Raw genomic sequence first — 17572 nt, 5'->3', positions numbered from 1 at the left:
ATACCTGCATGTCCCAATCAGACAAAATTGCAGAAGATACCTCAGATTTCTTGCAGGTTCAACCCATTATCAATTCTCTGCATTGCCCTTTGGCTTATCTACTGCGCCCAGAGTATTCACGAAATGCCTGGCATCAGTAATTGCCTACTGCAGACTTCAAGGGATACAAATATACCCTTATTTGGACGACTGCCTGATCCAAGCAGACAGCAAGCACATTCTTCTGAAACATCTGGCTTATGTAATAATGTTATTAAACTCTCTGGGATACACTGTCAACAAAGAGAAATCAAGGTTAATACCCTCTCGGAAGATTTTCCTGGGTGCCAATTTGGACACAAACACCCAGATGGCCTACCTCACGCCAGAGAAGCAGGGGCAACTAATTCAATATTTCAGAACACTGGCAGATTGCACCAGGCTGACTGCAAGGAAAATCCTGCAGGCTCTGGGATTCATGGCATCTTGCATCTTACTAATCCCATGTGCAAAGCTGCATATCAGAAAACTACAATGGTACCTAAAAAATATATGGTCTCAACACAGCCACAGTTTGGAAACAATAATACCACTAATTCCATGTCTGCAAAAGGAATTTCTGTGGTGGGCTCAAGCATGTCACACAAACACAGGTCTTCCATTCAGCAAGCCTCAAGCAAATCAAGTCATCACAACAGACGCCTCGGACTACGCCTGGGGGGCACACATGACAGACCGGTGCATTCAGGGCAAATGGTCCCAAAAATAAAGGCACCTTCACATCAATCAAAAAGAAATGCTAGCAGTAATAAATGCTATTATAGCTTTCAAGGACCTTCTACAACCAGGTCAACTATTGATAAGAATGGACAACACCACAGTTATGTGGTACATAAACAAGCAGGGAGGAACACATTCTTATCCCCTATGCAGACTGGCCATGTCACTTTGGAACATGGCCATGGACTTACAAATGGAACTGCAAGCACAGTACTTGCCAGGCAAGGAAAACACGCTGGCAGACAACCTAAGCAGGAATATGACAGATCCACACGAATGGAAGTTGCATCCAAAAGTTTTTACAGAAATAATCCAAGAATGGGAAGGCCAGACATAGATCTCTTTGCCTCCCACAAAAATCATCAATTGACAAAATTCTGCTCAAGGATCTTCCATCCAAAGGCCTGGAGAGTGGACGCTCTCTTTCAGTTGGACATCAATGACAGTTTATGCCTTCCCGCCTCTTCCTCTGCTGCCCAAAGTCCTGTTGAAGACCAGAGCAGACAGACCAAAGATGATCCTCATTGCTCCGGATTGGCCAAGGCGACACTGGTACCCACTCCTGAGGAGCCTGACGCATTCCCCACCATGGACCCTGCCTCTAATGCCTCTTCTTCTGACTCAGCACAGCTTCAAAACTCTTCACAGTCAGTTAAAAACACTCAATCTAGCCGCATGGAAGATTCCTTAGCATCACAGCAGGCCCTACTCTCCAAGGAGGTGCAGGATGTCATTTTGGAGGCCAGAAGACCATCAACTAGAAAAGCTTACTCCGCAAAATGGAAACGTTTTTGTCTGGAATGAGAAAAAGGGCCAGAACCCTGGAAAACTGAATTTACCTCAAATACTGCAATATTTGGCTGAACTGCTAAGCAGTGGACTTTCGTTCTCCTCCATCAGAATCCATGCCTCAGCCATTTCTGCAGAATACAACACTGATCCAACTTTATTCTCTCATCCTCTATTAAGACAGTTCCTCAGAGGGGCTAAGAATTTAAGACCTCCAAGGAAACAACCAATACCTGCTTGGGATCTTAATTTCATTCTGGAAAAAACTGACTTTGCCTCCTTTTGAGCCAGCTGCCTCATCAGATTTGCAATATTTGTCCTGGAAAACAGCTTTCCTTCTGGCTATCACTTCAGCTCGTAGAGTTTCAGAACTACAGGCTCTCATGGCTGTCCAGCCTTTTATCATCTTCCATCAGGACAGAGTTTCCTTAAGAACCAACCCGTCCTTTATGCCTAAAGTTGTATCCAGGGTAGCCTTAAATCAGGCCATACATTTACCTACTTTTTATCCTAATCCTCAAAACAAAGGGGAGAGATTACTACATTCCTTGGACATCCACAGGCAACTGCGTTATTATTTGGACAGAACAAAACCTTTCAGAAAATCAGAACAGCTCTTTGTGGCCTATGCGGTAGGAGCTTAAGGAAAGACAATCGATAAACAGACAATCTCAAAATGGATAGCCCACTGCATACGCTTTTGCTATTCCTTTCATGGCAAAACTGTACCTACAGGCATTAGAACTCATTCAACCAGGGCCACAGCCACCTCTGCAGCCTTCCTCAGAGGAGTTCCTACCAAGGATATTTTGGAAGCAGCCACTTGGAGTTCTGTGCATACCTTCTCCAAGCACTACAACCTGCCATTATACTCCAAATCTAGAGCAGGCATTGCCACTGCAGTCTTGCAGGGCATTTTGGCTACTCCTAGTTCCACCTAGTGCCTACCACCCCTTTCGTAGCTTTGGGATTCTACCCATCTGTTATGACTGCAGCTGGTATGCACGATGAACATAGTACAGTTTTGTACCTACCATAAATGTAGATGTTCGAGTGTTAATACAGCTGCAGTCCAGGTTTCCCTCCCTCCTTCCCCTCTAGGGGTATTCTTTTATGGTGTATTTGCTTGCAACTACTGTTTTTTGATTATATTGCATTGCATTACTAAATAATTTTATGTATTGCCTTCCTTCTGGGGGCACACGACATCTGGGGCAAGAAAAACTGAAGAAAATGGCGTCGGCTGGTTCTTTTATACCCCTGTCGCACTGACGTCAGGGAAGAAGCGATGACAACCGACGCCGGACCTAGACTTTGGAATTCGGCCGACCGAGGACCCGCCTGATGGCAGGAGAACCCATCTGTTATGACTGCAGCTGTATTAGCACTCTAACATCTACATTTATGGTAGGTACAAAACTGTACTTTTATGTTGATGCCTGCATGTGTGTGTGTGTGTGTGTGTTTGTGTGTGTGTGTATGTATATGTATGTATGTGTGTATATATATATATATATATGTATGTATGTGTGTGTGTATATATATATATATATATATATATGTATGTATATATATATATATATATATATATATATATATATATATATATATATACACACGTGTATAAAATATAATATTGCTACCTTTTTGGGGGCAAGAAAAACTAAAGAAAATGGAGTCGGCTGCATGTTTTATACCCCTGATGACCTGACATCATGGAAGAGAAGACAGCAACTGACGCAGGACCCAAGACTTTGGAATTCAGGCCAACTGAGGGCAACCTGCCAGCAGATTACCCAAATGTAATGACTGCAACAGTGAATACACTTGAACATCTACATTTATGGTAAGTGTACACAACTGTACTTTCCCCCTCTACCACTAATTTCAAGGGTAATGCTCAAAATAAGGGAGGAAAAACCAAGGGCAGTCCTGATTGCCCCAGACTGGCCACACCAGCACTGGTATCCACTGCTGCGCAGACTGTCACCCCTGCCACCATGGCACCTACCTCATATCCCAACTCTCCTGACTCAGAAGAATGGAAAATTCATGCATCCACAATTGCAGACCCTGAACCTGGCAGCATGGCTTATACCCTGACCCTCTCCTCCAGCTGCCAGCCTAAGCAAACAAGTCCTGGATGTTATACGTGATGCCAGACGCCCCAGCGCTAGAAACTTCTGTGCTGACAAGTGGTTTTGCACCTGGATCCAGGCTAAAGGAGCTGAAACAGGACAGCCCTCCCTACCTCTCATCCTGGATTACCTAGCAGACCTACTACACAGGGGCCTATCCTTTTCTATTAAAATTAATGCCTCTGCCATCTCTGCTCATTACAGCACAGAGCCACCTCTCTTCTCACACCCTCTCATCAAACAGTCCCTAAGAGGGGCTAACAATTTAAGACCACCCAGAAAAGCTCCTACCCCAGCTTGGGACCTTAACTTTGTGTTGGAAAAGCTCACCTTACCCCCATTTGATTGAGCCTACCTTACCCTCATTTGATTGAGCCTGCAGCTTCAGCAGAGTTAAAATTCCTCTCTTGGAAAACAGCCTTGCGTCTGGCCATCACTTCAGCTAGAAGAGTTTCAGAGCTACAAGCACTCATGGCTGTAGAGCCCTTCATCATTTTCCATGCTGACAGTCTCTCTCAGGGCTAACCCAACTTTCATGCCTAAAGTGGTGTCCAGTGTGGCTGTCAATAAATCAATTAATTTGCCCACCTTTTTCCCTAACCCACAAAATAAGGGGAAAGAATTCTGCATTCTCTAGATGTGCACAGACAGCTCAGATTCTACCTGGATAGGACTACATCTTTTAAGAAAACTGACCAGTTGCTAGTCAGCTTTGCAGCAGGGGCCAAAGGCAAGGTCATATCCAAACAATCCATCTCCAAATGGATAGCATACTGCATCCATTTCTGCTACAAACACCATGGGCAAATGCCCCCTAAGGGGGTCAGGATGCATTCCACCAGGGCAACCTCCACCTCTACAGCTTTTCTCAGAGGGGTTCCCACCAGGGACATGCTGCAGGCTGAAACATGGACTTCATGTTCATACCTTCACCAAGCATTGCCACCTGCCTATCTTCAAATCCAGGGCAGGTTTTGCAACCGCAGTCTTGCAGGGCATCCTAGCCAGCCCCCAGTCTTCTTGACTGCCTCCACCCTTTTCAGCTTTGGGAATCAACCCAAGTGTGATGACTGCAACAGTGAAACACTAAGAACATAGTACAGTTGTGTACACTTACCATAAATGTAGATGTTCGAGTGTATTCACTGTTGCAGTCCTTGATGTTCATCGTGTTGTACTGCTGCAGTCATCGCACTTGGGGTTATCCTGCCGTCAGGCGGTCCTGCAGTCGGCCGAATCCCAAAGTCTTGGTCCGGCGTCGGTTGTCGTCGCTTCTTCCCTGACGTCAGTGCGACAGGGGGATAAAAGAGGCAGCCGACGCCATTTTCTTCAGTCTTTCTTGCTGCGCGGTGCCTGAAGCAGAAGCAGTTCGCAAGTGCCGGTCGGCTAGCTCCTGAGATTTTCTAATCGAATTTCAGCCCAAAGTCTTCTCTAAAGCTAAGTACCCCGTTGGGGAAACTTTTCTTGCCTCAGACCGATGTCAGACAAAGTTAATAATTGCATTTCTTGTGGGAAGCAAATACCTCATAAGGATTTTCATTCTTATTGTATTCCTTGCCTAGGCCCAGACCACGACGTCTCTGGATGTTCATCGTGCAGACAGCTGCAGTCATAACAGATGGGTTTTCCTGCCGTCAGGTGGGTCCTCGGTCGGCCGAATTCCAAAGTCTAGGTCCGGCGTCGGATGTCGTCGCTTCTTCCCTGACGTCAGTGCGACAGGGGTATAAATGAACCAGCTGACGCCATTTTCTTCAGTCTTTCTTGCCGCCCGAAACAGAAGCAATTCGCAAGTGCCAGTCGGCCAGCTCCTGAGATTACGAATATTTTTCAACTGAAGATTTCTTTAAAGCTATGTACCCCGTTGGGGAAACTTTTCTTGCCTCAGACCGATGTCAGACAAAGTTAATAATTGCATTTCATGTGGGAAGCAAATACCGCATAAGGATTTCCATTCCTTGCTTAGGCCCAGACCATGACGTCTCGGCCTGTCGTTTTTGTGCTACATTCAACAGACGCACTATTAAGCGTCGGGCGGAGTTCGCCCAACACTATTTTGGCAAAAAGTTTAATTACATTGTCGGATACTCCGACTCCAGTTTTGAGTAAAAGACGCAAAGATAAGGACCGACATACGAGGTCCACGACTTCTACCGACACCACGCTAAAGCCGACTACAGGTGCTCCAGTTCTCAGCGAGGCGCCTACGTAGCCCCTGACTACCGATGCCACTTAATTAGCAGTGTCTTCTGTGCCCGAGGTCGCAGGCTCTTCGGCCCACACCCCGACTACAGATACCGAAGCCATTCTTGGCGGGGTAACTCAGAGTTTAGACAGGCCTGCCACCTCTCGAGGTGTCTTCAGGCCTTCTTTTTCCATTAAGGCTTTCACTAAATCTAAAGCAGCCATGCATACTAAAAGACAAGCTCCACAAGGCCCCATGCCTAAAAAGCAGATGCTCAAAATGGCCGAGGATTTGATTACTCTTATCAGGGGTTCTCAACCCCCCTCTAACAAAAGGCCCAGAGTGGAGGAAGAATACCCTTCCTCGGACCAGGCCTCCATTACTTCAGAACATTCTGAGGACCAGGAACATTCATACTCCCCTTTTGAAGATTCTGATGCAGAGGAGTCCATTCCCTCTGTCCCCCCCCCCTGAGGATTACTCTTTTGGGGAAACCTTGCATACCTTGAGGGAACACTTCCACTGGGAAGGCCAAGAGTATTCTGACTCCAAGAAAAGGCTCAGGGATTTCCTCTTGCTCCCTCAGCACAGGCCTCTGGCTATCCCTCCTGTCTTAGACATACTAGATGATGTGTATTCAGAGGCCAGCCTTAACCCAGATTCTTTACCTCCAGCTCCAGTCAAGCCTGACAGGTATTACCGGGTTCCTGATTCACACCAATTCCTATACAAAAGCCATGCGGCTGACCTAGAAACTATTTCACAGGGTCCCAAGGGAATTAAGGCCTCCACTGCCAAAAATCCATTACCTTCAGAGAGAGATTCCAGAGCTTTAGAAAGGTGGGGGAAAAAGGTATACACCTCGGCCACCTTAACCATGAGGGCATTAAACTGTCAGTTCCATATGTTAAAGTATCAACAGTTTTTGTTATCTCGGTTGAAAAGCAAAATGTCACAACCTGAACAACCAGACTTGAAGGAGTTGCAGGATTTGTTGCATAGTGCAGAGAAAGTGGGTAAACATATCTTGCAATGTGGTTTTGATGCTTTAGAGGCCTCATGCAGAGCTGCTGTTACAGGATCAGTCATACTAGACATGCTTGGCTCAAAGAGCAAACCTTGCCAGATCATGTCAAAGCTAAATTACTAGATGCACCTCTTCAAAAAGATGTATTGTTTGGTGTTAAAGCTGAGGAGGTATTAAAGAAAATGGAGGAAAAGGCATAATCAATGCAAACAGTGAAAGATTTCCTACAGGTACAACCTCGACGTTTCAGTAGAAATTGGCTTTCAAAAAATTGGTCCTTTCCAGCCACAGACAGACCTCAAAGAGGTAGATACAGGCGCCCGAGGGGTAAAGGGCAATCTCAAGGATCATTTAGAGGCAGATAGTGGCAAGCACCTACACCAAGAGGTGGTGAGGATAGTTCACAGCCATTCAGAAAGCAGAACCAATGACTTTCCCCTTTGCATGCCAAGCAAGGCTCAAATGGCAGCACCTTTAGGTGGAAAACTGGCATTATTTTCGAAAAATTGGCATATCACAAAAGACAAATGGATACTGGACATTATAGACAGAGGCTACAGATTCCACCTTCACACCCTTCCAAAAATGAGAGGCATGCCAAACCTGCCACACAATCAAAGGGCAGAGGCACAAAAACAAATTTCAGATCTCATGGACATGAAAGCTATTCAATAGGTACCTGCACAAGAACAGGGTCAAGGTTTTTATTCCAGACTATTCCTGGTACCAAGGAAGGGCAAAGATTAGAGACCTATTTTGGACCTATCCATCCTAAACACATATTTACTCGTACCAAAATTCAAGATGCTCACATTACAGCAGCTTCTTCCCATGCTGGGCAAGGAGTGTTGGCTGGTAACATTGGACCTCAAGGAGGCATACCTGCATGTCCCAATCAGACAAGATTGCAGAAGATACCTCAGATTTCTTGCAGGTTCAACCCATTATCAATTCTCTGCATTGCCCTTTGGCTTATCTACTGCGCCCAGAGTGTTCACGAAATGCCTGGCATCAGTAATTGCCTTCTGCAGATTTCAAGGGATACAAATATACCCATATTTGCACGACTGCCTGATCCAAGCAGACAGCAAACACACACTTCTGAAACACCTGGCGTTTGTAATAATGTTGTTGAATTCTCTGGGGTACACAGTCAACAAAAAGAAATCAAGACTAATACCCTCTCAAACAATAATTTTCCTGGGTGCCAGCTTGAATACAAACACCCAGATGACCTACCTCACGCCAGAGAAACAAGGGCAACTAACTCAATACTTCAGAAAACTGGCAACCTTCACCAGGCTGACTGCAAGGAAAATCCTGCAGGCTCTGGGATTCATGGCATCTTGCATCCTGCTAATCCCATGTGCAAAGCTGCATATGAGGAAACTTCAATGGTACCTAAAAAACTTATGGTCTCACCACAGCCACAGTTTGGAAACAATTATACCACTGATTGATTCCATGTATTCGAAAGGAATTTCTGTGGTGGGCTCAAGCATGCCAAAGAAACATAGATCTCCCATTCTGCAAGCCTCAAGCAAATCAAGTCATCACAACAGACGCCTCGGACTATGCCTGGGGGGGGGGCGCACATGACAGATCGGTGCATTCAGGGCAAATGGTCACAAAAACAAAAGCACCTACACATCAAGCAAAAGGAAATGCTAGCAGTAATAAATGCTATTGTGGCTTTCAAAGACGTACTGCATCCAGGCCAGCTATTGATAAGGACAGACAACACCACAGTGATGTGGTACATAAACAAACAGGGAGGAACCTATTCATATCCCCTATGCAGGCTAGCCATGTCTCTTTGGAACATGGCTCTGGAATTACAAATCCAACTACAAGCACAGTTCCTGCCAGGCAAGGAAAACACGCTGGCAGACAACTTGAGCAGAAATATGACAGATCCACACAAATGGAAGTTGCATCCTCAAGTTTTTACAAAGATGATTCAAGAATGGGAAAGGCCAGACATAGAGCTCTTTGCCTCCCACAGAAATTACCAATTGACAAAATTCTGCTCAAGGACCTTTCATCCACAGGCCTGGAAAGTGGACACACTCTTTCAGTTGGACAACAATGACAGTTTATGCCTTTCCACCTCTTCCTCTGCTGCCCAAAGTTCTATTAAAAGCCAGACCAGACAGACCAAAGATGATTCTCATTGCTCCAGACTGGCCGAGACAACACTGGTACCCACTTCTGAGGAGCCTGACTCATTCCCCACCATGGATCCTGCCTCTAATGCCTCTTCTACTGACTCAGCACAACTTCAAAACTCTTCACAGTCAGCTGAAAACACTCAATCTAGCCGCATGGAGGATTCCTTAAATTCACAACAGACCCTACTCTCCAAGGAGGTGCAGGATGTCATTTTGGAGGCCAGAAGGCCTTCTACTAGAAAAGCCTACTCCGCAAAATGGAAACTGTTTTGTGCCTGGAATCAGAAAAAGGGTCAGAATCCTGGAATACTGAATTTACCTCAAATATTACAGTACCTAGCTGAGATGCTAAGCAGTGGACATTCATTCTCCTCCATCAAAATCCATGCCTCAGCCATTTCTGCAGAATACAACACTGATCCTCCTTTATTCTCTCACCCTCTCTTAAGACAGTTCCTCAGAGGGACTAAGAATATAAAACCCCCAAGGAAGCGACCAGTACCTGCTTGGGACCTCAATTTCATTCTAGAAAAACTGACCCTGCCTCCTTTTGAGCCAGCTGGTTCAACAGAACTGCAATATTTGTCATGGAAAACAGCCTTCCTTCTGGCTATCACCTCAGCACGCAGGGTTTCGGAACTACAAGCCCTCATGGCTGTGCAGCCTTTCATCATTTTCCATCAGGACAGAGTTTCCTTACGAACCAATCCTTCCTTTATGCCAAAGGTAGTATCCAGGGTAGCCTTGAATCAGGCTATCCACTTACCTACCTTTTACCCTAATCCACAAAACAAAGGGGAGAGACTACTACATTCCTTGGACATTCACAGACAGCTCCGTTATTATTTGGACAGAAGAAAGGCTTTCAGAAAATCAGAGCAACTCTGTGTGTCCTATGCTACAGGTGCTCAAGGGAAGCCTATTGCCAAACAGACCATCTCAAAATGGATAGCCCACTGCATACGCTTTTGTTACTCTTTTCATGGTAAAACTGTACCTACAGGCATCAGATCTCACTCCATAAGGGCCACAGCTACCTCTGCAGCTTTCCTCAGGGGGGGTTCCTACCAAAGATATTTTGGAAGCCGCCACTTGGAGTTTTGTACATACTTTCTCCAAGCACTATCACCTACCATTATACTCCAAATCTAGAGAGCAGGCTTTGCCACTGCAGTCTTGCAGGGCATCCTGGCTCCTCCTAGTTCCACTTAGTGCCTGCCACCCCTTTTTTAGCTTTGGGATTCTACCCATCTGTTATGACTGCAGCTGTATGCACGATGAACATAGTACAGTTTTGTTAGAGTGCTAATACAGCTGCAGTCCAGGTTTCCCTCCCTCCTTCCCCTCATGGGACAGGAATAATGGTTAACACCTCCTCATACAACCTCATTGGGGTATTCTTTTATGGTGTATTTGCTTGCAACTACTGTTTTTTGATTATATTGCATTGCATTATTACATAAATTTATGTTTTGCCTTCCTTCTGGGGGCACCTGACATCTGGGGCGAGAAAAACTGAAGAAAATGGCGTCGGCTGGTTCTTTTATACCCCTGTCGCACTGACGTCAGGGAAGAAGCGACGACATCCGACGCCGGACCTAGACTTTGGAATTCGGCCGACCGAGGACCTGCCTGACGGCAGGAAAACCCATCTGTTATGACTGCAGCTGTATTAGCACTCGAACATCTACATTTATGGTAGGTACAAAACTGTACTTTGTCGGTTTTGTGCTAGGTTCAACAAACGTACAATCAAGCGTCTGGCAGATTTCGCCCGACATTACTTTGGCAGAAAATTTAACTATAGCATGTCGGAGCAACCGACATCAGCAATAATTAAAAAAACGCAAGGATAAGGACAAGCAACCAAGGCCAGATACCGAGGCCTCAGCAAGACCTGCCGCCGGTTCTCCGGTTTTCAGCGAGGTGCCTAAGCAGCCCCTGACTACCGCTGATTTAGAAATTGACGGCCTCCCAGACCGAATCAGCTGGGCCTCAAGAGCCAGTTCCCCCTCACCCCTCGGACGCCAACCCTGATGGTGATCCGGAGATTTTGGGCAGGCCTTCGGTTTCTGAAGGTGTCTTAAGACCGACAACTATCTCTAAGTCTTATGCTAAACTTAAAGCCCCCTTAAAAATTAGGAAGCCGGGACCACAGACCCCCCCCCCCCCCACCCACAACAGGCCCCTACGCCTAAAAAACAGATGCTTAAGATGGCTGAGGATTTAATTACCCTTATCAGGGGTTCACAAACCCCTCCTGACAAAAGGACTAGACTGGAGGAATATTATCCTTCCTCTGACCGAGCATCCATTTCCTCAGCTAACTCTGAGGACCAGGATTATTCCTTCCCTCCTTATGACGACTCAGATGCTGAAGAGTCCATTCCCTCTGTCTCCCTCCTGAAGACTACTCTTTTGGGATAAATTTACACACCATGAGGGAACACTTCCAGTGGGAAGGCCAAGATTAATTACTCTGACTCTAAGAAATACTCAGTGAGTTTCTTCTTCTTCCACAGCATAGACCACTTGCAATTCCTCCAGTTATAGGCATTTTGGATGATGTTTACCCCAAATCTAGTCTAAACCCAGATTCCTTACCTCCTGCACCAGCTAAACCAGACAGGTACTACCGAGTTCCTGATTCTCATAAGTTTCTATATAAAAGCCCTGTTGCAGACCCCAAAACCATTTCCCATGGTCCCAAAGGGGTTAAGGCCTCTACTGCTAAGAATCCACTACCTTCTGAAAGAGATTCCAGAGCATTAGAAAGATGGGGGAAGAAAGTGTATACATCTGCCACTTTGGCCATGAGGGCCTTAAACTGCCAATTCCACATGCTAAAATACCAGCAGTACTTTATTACACAGTTAAAGCAGAAAATGATCCCTCAGACAGATCAACCTGATTTCAAAAAGATGCAGGATTTGCTGCATGCAGCAGAACAGGTGGGAAAGCATACCTTACAGTGTGGTTTTGATTCATTGGAAGCCTCATGTAGAGCAGCTGTCACAGGATCGGTAATACATAGACATGCTTGGAGCAAGCCTTACCAGAACATGTCAAAGCAAAGTTATTGGATGCTCCATTGCAGAAAGATGTGTTATTTGGTGTCAAAGCAGAGGACGTTTTAAAGAAAATGGAAGAAAAGGCAAAATCTATGCAGACAGTTAAAGATTTTTTACAGGTACAACCTCTTCATTTCAGCAGAAACTGGCCATCAAAAAATTGGTCCTTTCCTGCATCAGACAGACCCCAAAGGGGCAGAGGCCAGCCACAAGGTTCTTTTAGGCCTAGATAATGGCATACAACAACTCAGAGGTGGAGACCAAAGATCTCAACCCTTCAGGAAACGCACAATGACTTTCCTCTTCGCCTGCCAAGCAAAATTGCCCTGGCAGCACCTTTGGGAGGAAAACTGGCTCTATTTCCACAAAAGTGGCGCATCATAACAAAGGACAAATGGGTTCTGGATATCATTACCCGAGGCTACAGATTTCATTTTCACACTTTACCACAGATGAGAGGCATGCCAAATCTGCCTCCAAACCAATGGGCAGAGGCACAAATGCAAATTTCAGCTGTCATGGATATGAAAGCAATTCAGAAGGTACCTACAAAGGAGCAAGGTTAAGGTTTTTACTCAAGACTATTTCTAGTACCAAGAAAGGACAAAGCCTGGAGACCCATTTTAGACCTCTCAATTCTAAACCCATATCTGGAGGTACCCAAATTCAAAATGCTCACACTACAACAGCTTCTTCCCATGCTGGGCAAGGAGTCTTGGCTGGTAACGTTAGACCTCAAAGAGGCATACCTGCATGTCCCTGTCAGACAAGATTGCAGAAGATACCTCAGATTTTTGGCAGGTACAACGCATTATCAAGTCTCTGCATTGCCCTTTGGCTTATCTACTGCGCCCAGAGTATTTACGAAATGCCTGGCATCAGTAATTGCATACTGCAGACAATGAGGAGTACAAATGTATCCATATCTGGACTGCCTGATCCAAGCGGACAGCAAGGCCATTCTATTACAGCATTTGTAACCAAGCTGCTAAGTTGCCTAGGGTACACAGTAAACAAAAAGAAGTCAAAGCTAATACCCTCACAAGACATAATATTCCTGGGTGCCAGCTTAAATACAACGGCCCAGATGGCTTATCTCACGCCAGACTAACAAAAACAACTGACTCAATACTTCAAAAAGATGGCAACTTTTACCCAGCTCACTGCAAGGAAAATCCTGCAGGCATTGGAGTTCATGGCATCCTGCATTCAACTAATTCCACATGCAAGGCTGCATATGAGGAAATTGCAATGGTACCTGAAAAGTGTATGGACTCTGCACAGCCTCGAAACAAGTATACCTCTCATTCACTGCCTTCACAAAAGAGTTCCTATGGTGGGCTCAAGCATGTCAAATAAACAAGGGTCTTCCTTTTGTCTTACCTCCAGCAAACCAAACTATGACAACAGATTCTTCAGACTACGCCTGGGGAGCATACATGGCAGGACAGTGCATACAGGGCAAATGGTCTGCAAAACAAATGCATCTACACATCAACCAAAAGGAGATGCTAGCTGTGCAAAATGCACTGACAGCCTTCAAGGACCTCTTGCATCCAGGACAACTACTAATAAGGACAGACAACACCACAGTTATGTGGTACATAAACAGGGAGGAACACGCTCCTACCCTTTATGCAGACATGCAATGACCTTGTGGAACACAGCATTGACTTACTAAGTACAACTGCAAGCACAATTCCTGCCAGGAAAGGAAAACATATTGGCAGACGAATTGAGCAGAAATTTGGCAGATCCCCACGAGTGGAGACTACACCCACAAGTATTTTCAATGATAACTCAAAGGTGGGGATGCCCAAACATAGATCTATTTGCCTCTCCCAACAATTGCCAACTACAGAAATTTTGCACAAGGACTTATCATTCCCTAGCCTGGAAAGTGGATGCCCTATCATTCAGTTGGACAGCATTGACAGTCTATGCCTTCCCACCACTACCTCTGTTGACCAAGGTATTACTGGAAGTCAGATCAGAGAGACCACAAATGATCCTCATTGCTCCGGACTGGCCACGTCAGCACTGGTACCCATTACTAAGGACCTTGACTCACAGCCCTCCATGGATCTTACCTCAATTCCCACTTCTGTTGACTTAGCAAAACTCTCAGATCCTTTACAGTCAGCTCAGGACTTTAAATTTAGCTGCATGGAGAATACCTTGAATTATCAAACAACACTTCTCTCAAAGTACATACTGAATGTCATTTTGGAGACCAGGAGGCCCAGCACCAGAAAAACTTACTCAGACAAATGGAAAAGATTTTGTGCATGGAACCATGCTAAAGGCCAAAATCCTCAGATACCAAACATTCCTCAAATACTACAATACTTAACTGAGATGCTACACAAAGGCCTTTCTTTCTCATCCATTAAGATCCATGCTTCAGCCATTTCAGCTCAATATAATATGGATCCCCCCATATTCTCACACCCTTTACTAAGGCAGTTTCTCAGATGAGCTAAGAATATAAGACCCCCAAGAAAACCCCCAACGCCAGCTTGGGACCTCAACTTCATTTTAGAAAATTAACACTGCCTCCTTTCGAACCAGCCTTCTCAGCAGAACTACAATACTTGTCATGGAAAACAGCTCTATTGCTGGCTAAAACCTCAGCACACAGGGTCTCAGAACTACAGGCATTTATGGCAGTGGAACCTTTCATCATTTTCCATCAGGACAGAGTCTCTTTACGAACTAACCCTGCCTTTATGCCAAAGGTAGTATCCAGTGTGGCTTTGAATCAGACCATTCATTTACCCACCTTTTATCCAAACCCCCAGAATAAAGGAGAAAGACTCCTTCACTCTTTGGACATTCACAGACAGCTATGTTACTATTTGGACAAGACAAAGACCTTCAGAAAAACTGACCAACTCTTTGTATCCTATGCTGCAGGTTCACAAGGAAAGGCCATTTCAAAACAGACCATCTCCAAATGGATAGCACATTGTATCCGCTTTTGCTACTCGCACTATGGGAAAGCAGTGCCTGTTAATATTGGGTCCCATTCTACCAGGGCTACAACAACCTCAGCAGCCTTTCTCAGGGGGGTTCCAACCAAGGACATTCTGGAGGCAGCTACTTGGAGTTCAGTGCACACCTTTACCAAGCACTACCCCCTTCCATTATACTCCAAAAACCAGAGCTGGTTTTGCCACTGCAGTTCTGCAGGGCATCCTAGCTTCACCTAACCCAGTTTAGTACCAGCCACCCATCCATAGCTTTGGGATTCAACCCAAGTGTGATGACTGCAGCAGTATAACACGATGAACATAGTACAGTTTTGTACCTACCATAAATGTAGATGTTCGAGTGTATATACTGCTGCAGTCCAGGTTACCCTCCCACCCGTCCCCTCAACATACCAGGGTGTTAGTTATAACTCAATGTACATCAATCTATTGGATGCATGTCTATATGGTGTATTTGCTAACAGCTAGTACTATTGTTTATCTATTAAGGTATTTTTGCATAGTTATTTGTATTGCCTTCCTAGTTGGGGGCACCTGACATCTGGGGCAAGAAAAACTGAAGAAAATGGCATCGGCTGCCTCTTTTATCCCCCTGTTGTACTGACGTCAGGGAAGAAGCGACGACAAGCAACGCCGGACCAAGACTTTGGGATTCGGCCGACTGCGGGACCGCCTGACTGCAGGATAACCCCAAGTGTGATGACTGCAGCAGTATATACACTCGAACATCTACATTTATGGTAGGTACAAAACTGTACTTTTCCCACCCTCCATCCCCCCCTTGCCTCTCACTTCTCTCTTCCTCACTCTTTACAGGTAATTTTTGGTGTTTACTTTTTACTGGTAGTGTTCTTCCACCATAACCTAGCTCCCTATTTGGGGGCTCCTGACAGTTGGGGCAAAAAAAACTGATGTAATGGTGTCGGCTACCTGATTTAATTTACCACTGACTACCTGACGTCAGTCCTGGAGTGACAACAACTGACACAGAAATACTAAGCTTCAAGTATTCGGGCCGACTGAGGGTCTACAATGTGGTAGGATACCAGAGTGTGATGACTGCAACAGTGAATACACTCTAACATCTATATTTATGGCAAGTGTACACAACTGTACTTTTTCCTTTCTTCACACAAGACCAGGGGTGTTTGATACACCCAAACATCAATCATCCTAAATTAACTGCCTGGGTGATAGGGTCTTAATTCCTTTTAAGCACTTGTTTTTTTGAGGATATGCAGCAGGTCTTAATGGGGGCAAAAAAGCCTGCTACTAAGAAATCCTGTATTAGCAAATGGAAAAGATTATGTCCTTCGTGTTTCACTGTTGCAGTCATCACACTTGGGTTTATCTACCTGAAGCTAGCCCTCATTCGGCCCAAATACCAGAGACTTAGTATTTCTGCGTCGGTTGCAGTCACTGCAGGACTGATGTCAGGTAGTCAGGGGTATAAAAACAGGCAGTCAACGCCATTACATCAGTCTTTCTTGCCGAGGAGCCCGAAGCAGAAGCAGTTCGCACGAGTGCCGGTCGGCCACTATCTGAGTTTTTCATTTATGAATTGAATCATTCTGAAGTCTTCTAAAGCTAAGTACACCGTTGGGGATCCTTTTTTCTTGCTCTAACCGATGTCATAAAAAGTTAACAATTGTCTTGCCTGTGGAAAGCAAATACCAAACAGAGGTTTTCATTCTTACTGCGTCACGTGTTTAGGCCCAGACCACGACGTACCTTGCTGTCGGTTTTGTGCCTTGTTCAACACTTGAACCATTCATTGTTGGGCCCTTATTGTCACTAAATACTTGGATGTTCTTCGTGTTTCGCTGTTGCAGTCCTCAGACTTGGGTTATCTGCCTGCAGGTAGCCCTCAGTCAGCCTGAATACCAGAGTCTTGGGATTTCTGCGTTGGATGCAGTCATCTCTTCCATGACATCAGGTCGTCAGGGGTATAAAACATGCAGCCGACACCATTACATCAGCTTTTCTTGCTGTTCAGAAGCAGTTTTCAAGTGCCGGTCGGCCACTACCTGAAATTTTCGTTTTTCGAGTTTCAAACCTGAAGTCTTCTAAATCTAAGAACCCCATTGGGGATTCTTTTTTCTTCCTCTAACCGATGACAGAAAAAGTTAATTGTCTTGCCTCTGGAAAGCAAATACCTCAGAGATTTTCATTCTGCATCACCTGTTTAGGCCCAGACCATGATGTCCCTCTGTGTTGGTTTTGTGCCTTAACACCCGAACTATTCATCATCAGGCTATCTTTGTTGCTAAATTTTCACACTCGTTCTCCGTATTCCAAAATGGCTTCAGTAAGCCATCCGACTGCCTATCTTCTGAAAAAATGTAGGGATAAAGACGGACCGCATAGGTCCAAAACTGCTGACCACGCTTCTGCTGAACTAGTCACCAATGAGGTGCCTTCACAGCCCCTGATATACCCGCT

The 17572-nt window shown here is 45.3% G+C and overlaps 1 protein-coding gene across 7 annotated transcripts in view; it reads left to right on the top strand.

Moving 5' to 3' along the window:
• The window catches only part of FGFR1 (fibroblast growth factor receptor 1), a 566249-nt gene that overhangs the window by 474748 nt on the left and 73929 nt on the right, over window positions 1–17572 (top strand). The gene's annotated exons all lie outside the window — the stretch shown is intronic.

The sequence above is a fragment of the Protopterus annectens genome, chromosome 9.part0, assembly GCF_019279795.1.
Source record: "Protopterus annectens isolate FY-2018-M chromosome 9.part0, PAN1.0, whole genome shotgun sequence".
Taxonomy (NCBI): Eukaryota; Metazoa; Chordata; order Ceratodontiformes; family Protopteridae; genus Protopterus; species Protopterus annectens.
The sequence above is the reverse complement of the archived record's forward strand: the minus strand, read 5'-3'. Positions and strand labels throughout refer to the sequence as shown.